General features: G+C 44.6%; 1 long non-coding RNA gene across 1 annotated transcript; it reads right to left on the bottom strand.

The window, feature by feature from the left end:
• Window positions 1–6,810: 6,810 nt before the first annotated feature.
• On the bottom strand, window positions 6,811–15,671 carry LOC118168740. Its single transcript, XR_004751764.1, has 5 exons — window positions 15,241–15,671; window positions 9,524–9,846; window positions 8,207–8,369; window positions 7,297–7,370; window positions 6,811–7,207 (listed from the first exon to the last, which is right to left on the bottom strand). It is a non-coding gene; the product is annotated as an uncharacterized LOC118168740 (long non-coding RNA).
• Between the last annotated feature and the right edge of the window lie 933 nt (window positions 15,672–16,604).

Raw genomic sequence — 16,604 nt, 5'->3', positions numbered from 1 at the left:
CCGCTGGGCAGGCAAACAGTCCGGCCTTGTGCCTTAGAGCACACCTTCCAAATACACCTTTTTCTGAACAAAACCTACCAGTTCACGTCGCCATCCCTATGGCATGTTATCATGCTGAGAGTGTTCCCTCGATGCCATGCCTCAAGCAATAGCCAGATGCTAGCCTGGAAAAGAGTAACATGCCTATGAAAATTATTTGGGGCTTAAAAATAAATAAAAGCTTATTGAAAAATGCTGTCTATAAAACATGAAAGAGAGTTAAAGCACCTCGCACTGGGGTTTGGGGCAAAACCCCTCAGAACAGGCTGGAGGGGAGCCTCGGTGCAGGCAGTGCTGGACCTGGCCATCTCCTGCCAGATCTCTCGCAAAGCTGGGGAACACCTCCCTGGAGGCACCATGTGTAAATGCATTTTATATGCATCAAATTCCTGTTGGTCTCCTTCTTCTAGACATCACCTGGATTTTGTATCTGTCTCACACACTGGCATGAAGGGAAAATCCAACGGTGTGGCTGGTGACTACCATTCTAGTTCCCTACAACCAGAGCTAGTTATGGACATCTTGTTCTTGTCAATGCTGTAACTTTTAAAATGCAGTAAAAGCATTCAGTACTTTCACTCAATATTTATCTTTTCAAAGCTAACATTGCTGCTTGCATAACCATAAATGATGAGTACTGAAGATAAAATATACAGGCAAATCTAATGCTGACGCTCCTATTTCTAAACAGCACACTTTCCTTCCCTAGGGCACTGCCTCTCTTGCTGGACAAGCCTTCCCTGCTTTTCCAGATGTGAGCTGGTTCATTGCCAAGTCCCCTTGGCGCTCCCCTTTCCTCTCTGCGATAAGGGGGCTTTGACTTTTGCATGTAAAAAATTATGAATTATGACGAGCTGCTCGCAGCGGAGCTGCTCTGCTCAGAAGAACACGAGGCAGCAGAAGCCTGGCCAGAGGCGAACAGCTACCGATACCCGCCTCAATGGCAGCACGTGAAGACCCAGGTGGCAGTTTGCATTTTTAACATATAAAATGAAATTTAAAGGACCTCAGAATAAATGGAGAGTAGAAATGGGAAGAGAGATCCTGATGAAGGGCCAGAAGACGTTGTCCAGAGCCAGGCAGGACCTTTAGGGAGAATAAAGCTCTAAACCACAGAGAGGGCTGCTTAGAGCCAGGGCATGAGCAGTAAATACCAAGATCATCACTGATCTGAACACAGTGGACTGCTGCTTATGTGCAAGGTTTCTGGACAGAAAATACCTTTTTCCATTCCCATAAATGTTTTGGGAAGTACAGAAAGCTAACCTGGGGGTAGCTTCAGCTCATATGGAGGGAGAGGGTGAGTAAGTGAGAAATAATAGCAGCTTGTTTCCAAGTGCAGTCTACAGGCTGCAAGGTATTTGCCCACTGGAGGAATTTTTTCCTGATAAAAAGCATCTTCTAAAAGTCTTTGATGACTGAGTCTGAAAAAAATGGAAACTCATATCTCATCACAACCACTGTTAAAAGTTAGGTTCAGTAATTAAGTAACTAATTGTCTTGGATAAAATGGGAGAAAAAAATCAAATTCATTTCTACCACCAAATTTTAAAGAGATATTTCTCCATAAGTAATAATAATAATAATAATAATAATTTAAAAAAAAAAAAAAAAAGTTAAAATGAATGACACACTTAGGACTTGCTCTACATTATCTCAGACTTCACAGCAAACAGACTAAATTCTCCAGGGATTAAACATCAGTTTAACTATAAATCCAGCACAATGACAATAGACTGCTTGGCCAGAGGTACAAATAAGGCTTTGCTCTGTGCAATAAATTTCATGTCCTCCTTTTCCTCTAAAGCTAAGAAAGAAAGAAAGAAAGACACAAGTGAGATTGCCTGTATTTCAGCAGTCCCTGCTGCGGCAAACTCACCAAAGTGGAAAAGCTTTGGTTCCAGTTTGAAAAGGAATTATGTACAAAAGAAAGAACCTAGCAAAAGCTTTTCCATGCTCAGCTCAATACATATGAAAAAATACATTGATATATGCATGGAGAATAAATAATTTATCCACTCCCTTCCTGCTGTTATTTCAGTTATACTGCAAAGGTTTCTATCAATGCATAAATTATCCATTCTTATGAAAACATTTTAATTCTGTTTCTTTTATTTGAATTTTAATCCAATTCTTATCTAGCATTGGTATATGAAAACATTAAATAACAATAACAGTGAATGTGTTTTGAATGTGTATGTAAAACTGCTCATGCAGGAAGCCTGATTTTTACATCCTTCCAATGGCTGGAAAGGAAAACAGGCACCAAACGGCATGTCAGATCCAGGAGGCAGCAAGCACCTCTTGGCTCATACAAGCAAGCTACCTACAAAAACGGCACATCTAATTGGGAAAAACCACAAATACTTTCCAGACATCTTGTGAACAGAAGAATGAAAAAATAGCTAACTAAGGAACTTGCCTTAAACGATGCACCCGTCTCTACCGTCTAATTTTCTCAGCGGGATTCTTCTGTCTCATCTTAAACACGACACCTTAGTCTGTGTCTGGTTCAACTGATTTCAATATTTTATCTTCATATTCAAAATGCTTCTATTTTTCTATGTGCCTTGAAACTTTCCCCACATTATGCTGTGGGTTTCGAAACAGTTGTGCCCTAGCAGGGCCGCAGAGGCCAGGAAGGCCAGGCTTTACTGCCGTGTCTCACCCATAGGTATCAGTTGTTATCCCGTGGCTATCACCCTTAACAAATGTATTTTAGTATTAATGCACGGTAATATATGACAGATTAAATTTTAAAGTCGACAAAGCACCGATATTTGACCTGTGCTATTTTAGTATTCATATATCTAGAATGCTCTTCTTTTATCCTTCCAAGGCAAATGCTGTTCCATAAAGATGCCTCTTAAGGTACTTTCATTATCCGGTACAATAAATTAGCTAAATGTGATATTTGTTCAAATCCAGTGCAAAAATAGACTGTTATAAAAATCTGAGATGCTCCTTATCATGGGGCCCTTATCTTGTGCACTGCAGGGAGGTCCCTGGTGACCCCTTCATGTGCACACAGCCCCGGCGCAGACCCCACAGGTGTCAGTGGGGCCATTCTGGCATTAGCTTTTACAGCCATCATTTTTCTTCATTTATGAATATCCATAGCTCCAACAGCACACAACATAATCTAGAAAATACTGGTATAGGATAGAAAATGAATAAATGTATACGAAATGAGAATCTTCCAGCTGAAGCCCAGCCATAACAAGGTGTGGATGAGGAGCCGAGGTGTGCGTGGGGCCGTGGGGACGCAGCAGCAGCCCCGGCTCTGTCCCGAGCTCAGCATTTCGCACAGACAACTCGCAAGGCACAGCGCACAGGGTCAGCATGCTGTTCTGCTGCAAGTGCCAAGCGTGAGTTGGAGATGGCAGAAAGCGCCAAGGCACAAATTTGCTTGACACAGCACTTAAACCTGAGTATAGGCTGCACTGGACAGGCACTAAACGATGAAGATAGCTGCTGATAGATAAAGAAATCCATTACCAAGGTGAGAGGAGGTGAACTTTGAAAGTACGAATCAATCATCTTGTGTTTTGACTGTTTCATCTGTTTTTTAAAAGAGCAGGGAATGAATGACTTGTTTGAAGCAGACAATGGTACTGTAATTTCTTTAGCTATATATATAATGGCGTCATGAATATGCATCTTTGGAGATTAAAGAAAGCCCTTCTTCACACTCTGACATACAAAACTCTGAATTTGATTATTTAAATCATAGTGAATTATCAGTGCAATTATCACACAGACAAAACAAGTAGATTATTATTCTGTGCAACTCTCATTTAAATGAATGGAGGAGAAACAAAAGGAAAAGGAAAACCATCTTAACCTTCAAAACGAGCTCCCAGTCTGTCTCCTCTTCTCCTTCAATATTCATCCCTTTCTTGCAAGGTGATAAGTTTTTGTCCCCCAGTGCCCAGTGCCTCTTTTCTTTCCTGAACATCTCCATTTTCCCTGCACTTTTCAACTGAAGACATCCACTTACAGTAACAGAGCAGCCCGACAAGTGCGAGTGCCACGGGGACTGCGTTCCGTGCTGCTTGCTGTCAGCACCCACGTCCTTCTGCACGGCAGAGGTGGCCCCGGGTACTGCCGCAGGAACCACGCTCCAAACGCAGCCACCGTGAAAGTGCAGCTGCTCACTGGGGTCTTTGGTGTGCCGGGAAAATGCGGGCAGGTGCGCACAATCACCTTTGGGGTGAGCAGTACGGTGGCGATTCACACTTGCTGTGGCTTTCACAGGGCATTGCTCAGTGAAGTGTCACCAGGCAGGGCAGGGGGTGTCCCCCTGGCATCCTCTTTCTCACCCTCATCCTCTTGAACCCGCATCAGGGAGCAGAGGCAGAGCTAAGGGCACAGTGCGTTGCTTAAGTGCACGGGTGTGTGACCAAGGCCAGCCTTTTTTACCTGTAGGAGCCCATCTCATACCCACCCGTGGGAATGCCCGTGGATTCGTTATGCACCTCTGGGACTGCGCGCGATACCACGTGAACTGCCTCTCCTCGGGGACACCCCCTTTGCCGTGCTGCCGCCTCCAACGCTCCTGCTGCTCACAACGAAGCCTGGTGACACAAATGAGCATCCCCACGAGGACCCCGCCGCTGACACACTGCCAGCCTGCAGCACCTGTCCCTTCACCCAGAATTCGCCCCAGCCAGGAGAGGTCTCAGCGCCGTTGCATCTCCGCTGCTTTCTCAGCGGAACTAAGGGAGAGAAGAGGAGCAATGGGCGTCGAGATGAGAAGCTACACGTCTCACTGAAGGTGAGTTATCTCAAATTCTACCACAACCAGCGGGAAGTATTTTTCTGTTGTGTCGGGAGCACCAGGAGCATATAGATATCGACCACCTTTAACATTTCTGTAGATCCTAATCTAAACTAATCTACTGCAAAGGGACATTAAAGGATGCTCTTCAAAATGTTATATGTACGACGGGAGATAAAACCTGTCAGGATGCACTCTGGGTTACCATTAAGTGTGATGCAGCACGCAGGATGCTGTCATTGCTCATCCTCCACGCCACTTTACGGTGTTTGCATGCACAATGTGAAAGCTCAGAGGGACACATTTTAATTTGAGCTTTATGATGTGTAAGGTTGAAGCCTCATAATGTTAAAAAAGGGAGTCATAAATAACGACAACTGTCCACTGCATACGAAAAAGCCCACAGCGCTTTGTACAGCCCTCCTGGGACAGCTGAAGGTGAGCAAACACAGCCAGAGTCTGCCAGCCTCACACGCTGCCTTTCCACGGCCACCTCTGGGCTACACTGGAGTTCCCAGCTCGTGCCAGCGGGTGGGAACTGGCTCGTTTCTGAAGACTTTATAGACCTGGAGACAGAAGGAGAGGAAATATTTTGACCACAGTATTTTGTCTGAAATCCTCATATTCTCAGCAACTGTTTTCTATAACTTTTGGCCCTGCATTCAACCAAGCCCAGTCCTACCCTTTGTCAGCACACCAAGGGGACAGTTAGACTATTTTATCTACAAATTGGATGTTAGGGATCCACTGGAATGAGGATGAAATCCATCAGCTTACACATTCTAACAAACAACTTTGAGTTTATTACAAAATACTTTTTTAAAAAATAGATTTTGGTTCAAAGGAAAAAATATATTCTTTCTAAAGAGTACATCTGTCTTTTGTAAAATGTGTTGATTAAAGGTTGATAGGGAAGGAAGTACCTTACACAGCCCAGCACGGGTGAGGTGCAGCAGTGTTCCCTGGGCAAGGTTTCTGTTGCTCTGCAGGTGGCACCGGGGGCAAGCTCGGAGTCACAGGCAGGACAGACCCAGGCAATGGCTCGTGGTGGGGAGGCGCAGAGAGACACAGGTGGCCGCAGGCATTTGGGCTGACCTTTGCAACACGTATACAACACTGTGCAAGCACTGCTGGGAACAATACTGGCACTGGGAAAGATCTGACCTGCGGAGCTGGCTTACTGCCTGGGAGGAGAAGCAAACAGCCACGCTGCTCCAAGCACCTTAGGGACAGAAACTCTCCTGCAGCCCCAGCTCTCTCCTCGCTCACGTCCCCGGGCTGCATAGTGCTGTATGTGTGCAATGGACACACAAAATCACATCAAACCAAGACAGAGCAAACCCTTCTGAATTCTTCCAAAACTCATCCCCCAGTGCCGCTAACTGGATGTCCCTGTGCGTGCTGATGCACGACTGCCAGCCTGGCGGAGAAACTGGCCTCGTTACAACACGAAGGTCATGGGCTCAAATTATCTTAAGCTGATATTGTTAAAATTTCTATTAACTTTTCTTTACATCAAAGCAATTATAAGTGAACTTATTACTGTTATTTGCCTAAAACAAAAAAAAATAAAAAATAAAAATAAAAACAAATAAAAGACCACTAAGCTGCCAAACAGCAGCAGCTTTCTTTTTCTCATTAAAAAAAAAAAAAAAAAAAAAAGGGAACAGAGAAGAAACGATCAACATTAGATATGGCAAGCTTATTAACAAGTCCATTAGCAAATTCATTTCACTGATTAAATTCAATAATACGCATTCAACAGGAGCGGCGAGATAACAGTAGGAGCCGGTTCCTGCAGCACACCACTTCTCACGGCAGGTTGTACAGGGCAGGGCTGGGGCAGGGGCCAGCCCCACACGTGCCTCGGACCAACCCCCAACTGGGATGTTCTGGGGCATTTGGAGGGAGGCTGTGGGCAGCCGAGGCACCCCATGGGCTGCAGGACCCCTCCACTTCTTCTGGCACTGGCACAAGTGCTATGCTGGGGCGGCGCGTTGAACATTTGTGCCCCAGCATGAGGAAACGGCAGGCATAATTTCATGCACTAGATGATCCCACAGGACATACACGCGTGGGAGAACTGCTGCCCTAGCCAAGGCTCTGGGTGCTGGGACCAGCTACATTAATACAGCACGGCCAAAGGCTTTGTCCCGCTCGTGTGCCAATGGCAAGTAAGGAACTTGAACTGTCAACTCTGACATGAGGTGTGTGCCCTTACAGGTACTTGTCTGCCAGGAACAATGATGCTGGTCTGCGCTGGGACCTGTGTGTGGATCTTAGTCTAGAGCTTGTGTGTCTACACGTTTTATGTCATCCGTCTTTGGCCTCTAATTGGCCATTTCTGTCGCTTTCCATTACTGGATGGCTGCTGGTAAGTACCTCATTCTGAAAGCAGAGGACTAATAAATATCTTAATTTCAAGCACACTCCAGTGGTTTAAGGCATGATACAAATGCGAACTTCAAGTCATCCACCTGAGCATTGAGAGTCATGTCCACTTGAATGGCTCCTCCGCTTTAACGCTGTTCATGCATTGCTGCAGGTACACCTACTGCACTGCATACAGCTAACCTAAACTAATTCCCAGCACATAAAATATTTGTATGCAAAGGCAGATCCCACCTGCAGGAATCAACCCCAGGGTCTCTCCCCTACAGCTGACAACCAGGCTGGACGGATGGACACATGCCCCCATTTACAATCCTTCATGTGAATATGGCAAAAAATAGAAAGCGCTGATACTAAATCAGCTGGGAGTGTGAATGCCGACATTTTCTGCAGTACTTTCTGTAGTACTGTCAAATAACAATGTGGTTTCCGGAAAGTGCTTTATGATGAACTTATTGTTGTTATTACAAGTGCTCTCTGCTTCATTCTGGGAATGACTTCAAACATATTTGAGGTTCAGTTCCTTTAGCAATTTCAGCCCTAACAGTCTTCAGTAGTGAACTGTGCACTGTAAATAATATGGGGGGGGGGGGGGGGGGGGGGGAAAAAAAAACATTTCTTAAAATGGTAATTTCTGGACTTCTCCCTGGCTGAAACTCCAGCAGCAATAAGCACATTTGCATTATATCAGCAGTCTCGCACCATAGCTATCTGCTCTGCGGAGTTCTCATATTTACAGTGCTCACGGTGCTGGCTGTTGTTAAACTCATGAACAAACTCAATGACCCAAAAAAACTGGGAAATGTATGAACTGGAATAAAATGAGGATGAGAGGAACGTGCATGAGGTTATCACAGGCAGCAGGATAAGTGCAAACAGTACCCCCGCCCCTGCCTCCCGCCCAACAAGCTCTGTTTCCTACCACCTGCAGCATTCATAACTCTGCTCGTTTGCTGCTCCCTGAGCTCGCGGTGAAGACAGGGAGGCGAATCTCACCTTGCACCAGGGAGGCCTCCCAGCGCTGGCTGCTTGTTGCCTGTCCACGTTCCTGCAGCTGTCCTGGGGTCGCACCTCCTGCATGAAGGATGGCCGGTACGGAGCACAGGTCAGCGAGGAGGTGGGTACGTCTGACACCAGCGTTCAAGCAAGAAACTGCAGACTTGGTAAAAAACGACGAGGCTGCCCCTTGTGTATTTTTCATTCCTGCTAACTGCTTCTCCCCCCACAGCCCCCTCCTGGTGTGTGCTGGGGTCAGGCCAGGGCTGGGAGGCGAGGTGTGGGCCATGCACGGGCCAGCCTGCTTCACCTTGGCATGGGGCTCCGCAGCCATTCACCCGTGTGCAAGGTTTGTTCTGCAAGGCAGCCCAACGGCAAGGTTATCAAGGAGCTCGAGAACTGCCTCGCTCGCTGTGCCGAGCCCCAGACCCTGCTCCTCGGAGGCAGCCCAAGGGTGTAGGGGGCACCCACGGGTGCTGCCTGCACTGTGGGGGCAGCCGTGGAGGTGTCGGGGCTGGGGGTCCCATCCTGCACACCCCAGGGCTGAGCAGCACAGGCTGTGCCCACGCCCCACAAGTACTTTCTTTTCTTTGTTCGTCATTAAAGGATTACTCCATCCTTGTCTCAGGATTTTGTTAGAAGATGAAATACAGTATTGAATTAAATCAAGAAAAAGTGTAATTTTAATTTAGAAGCTTTGTTTTCCACTCTCTCTAAAAATATATCTATTTTCCCAACCTTTAAACGTTTCCTTAGGTAATACTAGTGTACATAACAATATACCATAATGGTTCCCCATGCTTTTAGACAAAGATGGCTTTATATTGAGAGATATTTCAGTTCACTGAGTAGAATATTAGAGTCTATAGAGCTTAGATAGGAGAAGGAGTGATAAAGATATATTAAGTTATTCTGCAAGTAAATGATAAAACTGTAGAAAATTAACACTGTTTGTGCTACGTTGTCAAATTTCTAATTTTATTTTCTGCCCATATTCGTTCATCAGGAAATGCATAACATTTGTGAAAGGACTGCAGCACCAGTCATTTTGGTCTCAGAATGTTCACCTTGATACCTGTAAGGGTTACACACCTTCTTTTACATCTGAGAAATGGAAAATTACTTAAATGCAATTTAGTTTCTGTTTTCTAGAGGATAGTTTATATAATCTATAAATAATTGTTATTCCTGTCTCTAATTTCTGCTAATGCCTTTTGCACTACTTCAGAGATGGGCGGAAATCCCAGGGAGAGAGATGTGAGCAATTCCCTAATTTGGGGGAAAGAGGGGAAGAAAAAGAGTGAAGAAGATGGTAACAGCATATGCTGTTGTACTGCACTGCCGATAAGACTCCTCCACGGGTGCCAGATGATGAGGAAATCTGACACAGCCACCCAGGTGTCTAAGGACTTGGGCAGTCCTTGCTGCGCCCAGCCCCCCGGCAGCCTTCCCCAGCTGCCCCTCATGGCAGAGAGGCTCTGCCCGAGCTTTTGTAGATCACAGCAGCACCTCTTCGCCTCCCGGAGACAGGATGCTGAAGAACAATGAAATGAGGATCTTCCAGCCTGCCCGGGACTTCATCAGGATGGCAATTCATGACACTCCGCACCTGAAACAGCGAGGGGTTGGATGGAGCAGTCCTGGATCAATAAATTAAAAAAAAAAAAGGAAAGAAAAGGAAAAAAAAAAAAATAAAAAAAAGGAAAAAAAAAAAGTTGGGGTTCATCTCTTTCTTCTCTTTTCCAGCTGAGAGGCATCGGAGCAGGCCCGGGCTGCTGCTGGGAGGAACTGAAAACACAAGCCGAGGTATGGCTAAAAAGCAAAGAATTAACAAATATCTTCTCTCAATACCATTCTAACTGAACATATGATCACTGACTAAAATTGTAAGTAATAAGATGACATGCTGAAAGATAAACAATGAAAAAAAAAATGATACTATCTGCCTTTCTAAAAGGGAAAACCATTATAGATGGCTGTGTACAACGATTGTAAATTAGATCATTTGTGTATCCATTTGTATTCCTAATGTGCCTACAACCTTAACACTCAATAAATAATAATGAAGGTGCTTTAAACTCCCGGATTTTTTTCACGGCCCCAGTGGCCTGTGGCTGTTTGATTGCATTACAGAGCCCTAATATTGCTATTTACACAAGACTGACTTGCAGTTTATGTGAGATCAAGGCTTTTAGTCCTATTTGTGAGCTCCTCAAGTGAGAAGCTGAGCTGGATTTCCACCAGTCCCTGTCCAGCAGTTCAGTAGCTGTTACAGCTGGCAAAGCAGGGAGGAAAACCACAGCACGATGGCTGAGTCTGCTTTGGATTCTGCCACGTTCATAGCCTGGAGGAGCTCTGCTGTGTAACCTGAGTGCAGAACTGCACTTGCAATGATGCTGCAGAACCGTGGAGCACACGGGCAGAGCTCGGGGCAGTGCCGATGCACGGGGGCGTGCAGCCACCTCCTCCTCCTCCTGGCACCCCTCTGCCACCAGCTCTTCCTCTCACGTTCAGGTGGCCACAACTGGGTATGTGTGCGTATGGAATAATAGGCGGCAAGGACAGCTCATTTACAGAGGAAAAATAATGCTGAAAAGGTCAGAAGTCCTGGTAGTGAAATATTAGATAATAGACTATTCAAATGAACTGAATTATCAGGGAAAAAAAAAAAAAAAAAAGAAAAAAAAAAGAAAGAAACAGAAGAATATGGAAATCAGAAGCTCTGACCTTTAAAAAATGTGCATTTTGCAATGCCAAAATAAAGCCATGTGGGAGGACCTGGCCTCCAATTTCAACATGACTAAATATTTTGCCATTGAAAAGACTATTGTGACTTACTGGCATAAATTCAGTCTTTCTGTTTACCTTTTTGCTGGTTGAATGCAGCATGCATAACTTTAGAAGGAGGCCCGAGACTTAAAAACAAAGATAAAAAGATGGATTCGTACACGAGCTGCATGTTCCATGGACTGCTTAATGCTGGAGGCAAACAGCACAGAAAGAAATCCTCAAAGTTAGTAACAAATCAACACGTCACTTTTAATCTGTACTTTAATAAGTTATGCAGAAAAGTCTGCGGTTTCTGTCAAAACAGAAAATAAATCTCTTTTATAAATCAAATCTGTACGGCTGTCTGCATCAAGTTAAAAACTAGGTGATCAATAGGTGTTCAGCAGCACGCCAAACAAATATCATCCCGGTGTTATAATTGATATAAATGCTACAAGTACACATCTGTCACGCTGCCTTTCGGTGTGTGGAGGATGCAAGGAGCCACTGAGTTCACGCAGGGGGTCTCCGGCAGCCCCTGAGCACAGCAGAGCCCTGCCAGTGCCAAGGCTCAGCACCCAGCTGGCCCCACGGGGCTGCAGCCTCAGCCCCCGGCCCCGCAGAGGGTGGCAGGGGGCTCCCCACACCCCCGCCACATCCAGCTGCCACCACCAGCCTCGTGAGAGGAAGGTTATTAAGGAGTAAACATTGGCCTGTCCAAGGACAAGAAGCATCAGAAGGTGGATAATATGGATCTCCAGAAGATGCTTAGTATGCATCCTATATGAGTAGGAAACATCTCATAACACTGCAGAAAGGAGTGGCACTGGGCAAGCGCAGAGCGTAACGGCATGCCAAACAGCACCTGAAACACCCAATTCCTTCTGCTGCTCCAGCAAAGACTTTTCTGATTTTACCATTCCTGTCTACCTGTGCAAATTCCCCATCTCAGCTTGAGCATCCCACAAGACTGGGACGCTGTCAGCAGGCCCCAGCTGTCCTGCGGAAAGCTTTCTCCCCAAATGGGTGGGACAAACAGGTCAGGTAGCACCCCCCTGGCTAACACAAACCCAGTGACTTAAAAAAAAAACAAAATAGAAGAAAATTCAGTCTCAAGAATTCAACTAACTTGAGCAGAAATAATACAAGTCAGCAACAAGACTGACTCGCAGCTGTGAGTGGAGCAACCCACAGAATAATGTAGTAGACTGAGAAGAAGTGACAGATTCAGGGCTAGTATCTAAAAAGGTTTAAATTTAATACTTGTAGCATGACAGCACTAAAATAATTATGTCATTTTACATAATTATAAAATAATTAGTATATTAAAATATAAAGTACTTTTTTTTTTTTTTACATGCTGAGTTACCCCCAAATTTCTCTACAATTAACACAGTATCATGATTACATCATTGGTAAGGAAAAATAAGGCACTGTTTGATCTTTTCCCAAGTCTGTGCACGGGGGGATGGGAGCAGAGACGGAAGGAAAGCTGCTTGGAAGTATAAAACTACCATTTTGGGCAATGTGAATGTAAATGAAGTAAGTTTTTGCCTTGATGTGTTTGTGGAGGAGAAAGCAATTTTCACGCATAATTCCAAGCACTGTTTGCTTGTGGCTGAAGTTGAAGTGCACCAGGCACGGTGTGCGTCCCTCACCCACCACGAGAGCTGCGAGCAGCTGCGTTCCCATCTCCCACCTCCTCTTTAGTTCGTACTAGGAGAAAATGAATAAACACCAAATATAATAAAATAATTTCCAGGATAACTGTGGGTTTATGGGCCTGATCCAAGGTAAACAAGTGAGACAAAAGTCCTTTCACCGGGACATTGGACCTGGTCGTGGATGGATGCCAGACAGATGAGTATGGAGAGAAGGATTACTAAAATCACCATCCGTGCTCAGTGAGCTCCCTAGGGCCAAACTCACCTTTCCTCAGGAATAACAGAGCCTTGTCCACGGGGATTCGGATGGGGGTGCCCCAAAGCACTGCCATCCTGTCCCTGTCCCTGCCGGGCTCTGTCCCCGCTGCCCTGCCCGGCAGCCACGTGCGATGCTGAGGCTGAGGTCGGTATCACGGGAAAAGCAGCAAAGAGAAAATTTCCTCATTGGGCTGCAGAAGATCAGTCACAGAGGCAAGAAAAAGGTGAAAAGCGCTATGCTACTTACGTTACCTGATTCTCTGGGAAAAGCTACTGTAGAAATCCCCCAGCTCTGTAATCGTGATGGATGGCAGCGCACTTGGTGAGTAATCCCTGTGAAAGGTGCCGAAGCCCTTCAGCTAATACCGGTGTCCGTGCTTGACTAGTTCATTTCTTTCCTCCCCCCGTCTCTCTCTTTTTTTTTTTTTTTTTTTGAAACTACAAATCAATTTTTGGTTATTTATTTGTTATTTCATATTTATACAAGAAAGAAATATTTCTCCCCTAAAGCAAATCAAGGATAGAATAACAATCTGAGAAAGGTCAGCATCTATCCCGTTTGTTAATTGAATCTGTCTTCTGAGCCACAATGCCAATACTTCAAGGGCAAGAAAGGGCAGGGATATAATAATAATCAGAGCAAATGTCTTTGTATGAACTGGAATTGATAGCGGATAAGCTCAAGACAAGTGCAGCCCAAGCTTCAAATCTTCTCTAAAGAAACCATCAGCCCTTGGAAGTTTTGTCATTTTTCTCAAGGTAAATGGTTCCATGAGGCTGTAATCCTCTGTGGCTAGTCCCAGGGGTGTAAATTATCCTTAATCCTCAGATATTTACAGCCTGCTCAACTCCCCACCAAAAGACCGCAGCTCAGCTCTCTGCTGCTGCGACACGTGGCTAAGCATCACGGTTACACACCATTTCTGAACTTCACAATATTTCCAACACCTAGCAATTAAAGCTTCAGGAGAAAAACGCATATTTCCATAATTTTTTGCAGCCGGGACATTTAGGATGTTACTCACTGAAGCCAGCCCCAGGACTGCCAGCCCCCTTGGCAGGAAGACGTGACTTGTACCCTGGGGACACCCAGACACCGGCGTGCTGGCACCAGCTCTGCGGCAGGGTCGCGAGGTCTTCTGACCTATTTTTGCTGAAAAAGAACTTGAGAGATCTTTGCAAACCAGAACACCTATTCAGCTTGGAAATTAGCAGTCCTGGGCGCACAGCAGAAGAGTTTTGCTTCTCTGTTAAGTCTCTAATTCTGACAAACTTTCACTACAGTCAACACAAGTTACTTGGGGATGTTGTTGACAAAAGAATTTGATTATTTGGGGGATATCAAGGGATTTTTGATATTAATTTATTTGAACAAGTTATTACTGTTAGGGACTCAGAGCTGAAAACATCTCATATACAAACTGAGCCAGTTAAATGAAATTCATTGGTGGAAAGACATCGCTCTTGTTTATAATTTGTTGAAGGACAGCTACCGGATTAAGATAATTCTTGTGAAACAAATACGTTAATCCTGTAAAAAGGAAAAAGAACCTAAATGTTTTCCTTTTGTTTTATTCAGTAAGGGTGTTCACGGCTGACTGACTTCTTGCATAACAATTAAATGTTTGTTATAGAGAAACGAGCAGGGCCTGTAGGTAAGAAATCAGATCAACGCATGGCTGCTCACGAGGCTCACAACGGCCTCTCCCCATCCCCGGCTTGTCTCAAGGCTCCAGCGCTGTGACTCATTCAGCTGCCAGGAACAGAGCGGTGGCAACCTCCAAAATCCCAGCCGGCTGAGTACTTTGAATCGCAGTGACTGTACAAATGGTTTTAAATGTGAAACTATTTTAAAACAAGTTTGTTTGTTTGTTTTTTTTTTTTTTTTCACTAAAACATGTTCAAATGCATATTTTATTTAGCTTTCAGCTACCCATTGGACTGTATTTAGTCTGGTACATAAGTTTCTTGTTTTCCATTAAAAAAGCTGCTCAATTCTGTTTGTCCATTTCTACCACTAAATTTTCACCTAATTATTGCAACTACAAAAAAATAACACTCCTTTCCTGATCTCTGTTTTACATCACTAAGTAAAATGATGCACACATCCCAATGCACCTTCATGAGGGTGCAGGGGAAAATGCCAGTTACATCCATAATTCGCTTTTCTATGAGACCTGACAGGTATTTTTCACCTTTTGTTTCTGAAGAAGGCATTGACAGGAACTTTCCTACAATGCCAGTACATCATTCTGGGGGTAAATCAGAGTTTCTGTGCCTCTGGATCTTATTTGCAATATCTCAATCAAAAATTATTAAATATGTCATCAGTCAGACTCTTACCTTCACTTATCCATTTACAGCTGTGGATTTCTGTTATCAAGCCAGTTTTAGAGATCTCCTCCCCACCTTTGTTTTTCCACAGCATCTGATATATATGTGGCTACTTAGCTATACCCACGGTGTTTTAAGCAGCAGTCAGGTGAACAGAAGCCAGGTGAAATGCATCATCAGTACCACCAGCACCACTCCTCCTTCTTCAGCATTGCTGGGGGCTGGGACTTACACCAAGGTGTTAGTGCCCACCCAGCACTTACACAAACAGCTTTCTTCTGGATCCAATCCTTCCCAGCCACCAGGAAGCACACGAGAAATCTTTAACCAAAATAATGTAAAGCAAGGGGAAATAAAAAGTCAAAATAATAGCATATAATAATATGGTTCTTTTCAGTTTCATAATTTTACCAGCTCTTAATTCAGAGCTGTTCCCCTTCCATCCAGAAGTACCACGATCCCTGGATCGACCGAGGGTAAGAAACAGTGCTTTAAACAGCTAGGTTTAAAAATAGGAATTAAAAAAAAAATAAAAGAAAATTAAGTTTGGAATACACGGAGATGGAAACAGTATGAAAACAAGGGAAAAACAATTACTGTGCGTTTCCATGCTGGTTAGGCAAAATCATGACTTCCTCGGGGTTCCTTCTCATCAGTGGGTTTACAGCAGCTTAATTCAGTAGCGTCCATGAAGTTTTCTAAGTTTTTGCATAATGCATCTGAGAACAGCCCTAGATATTGTGTTTCCTGCGTGTGCACCAACCTGCAGTTCGTCCTCCAAACTCCACCTGTTGGGTTTGGGGGGTGAACACTCACAGTTGGCATTCATGTTAGTAGAAATTCTGCCATTCCTGTGAAAACCTGGCCCCGTGGTTAGCTGCCCAGATGTGCGTGTACGTGCCAGGCTTTAACACCACAGCAGTGCTGCTGTCGTGGGCTTGCTGCACGTTCCAACATTAGGCTGCTTTGCAGCCAAGCAAAATAAAAACCTATTGTTGTTTTATTGTATTATTACCACATTGTTATGACAGCTTTAGTGTCTTAAATCAATAAAGCCAGTTGTTTAGAAATCAATGTGGAATGGAGTAATATACTCAGCTGAAATTAAAATAAAACTAATTGAAACCACTGCTGAGCACAAACATTAAAGAAAAAAAAAAAAGGTTGTATGGGGTGGGGGAGCAGCTCCCTCCTCGAGCAAAGTCCCATCCAATTTGCCTGCGTGCAATACAAAACCACTGCTCCTGCCAGGGTAGCCTTTGTCTGAACCAGCAGTGAGCCTAGAAACAAAATCGCTCCTTTCAACAGGCTCCCGAATTGATAGCACTGTCTCTCCAACGAGCAGGATCACAGCATTAAGGTCTATATGAGTT

Source organism: Oxyura jamaicensis, chromosome 6, assembly GCF_011077185.1.
Source record: "Oxyura jamaicensis isolate SHBP4307 breed ruddy duck chromosome 6, BPBGC_Ojam_1.0, whole genome shotgun sequence".
In the NCBI taxonomy this organism is placed as follows: Eukaryota; Metazoa; Chordata; class Aves; order Anseriformes; family Anatidae; genus Oxyura; species Oxyura jamaicensis.
This window is presented reverse-complemented; position numbering and strand designations above follow the sequence as displayed.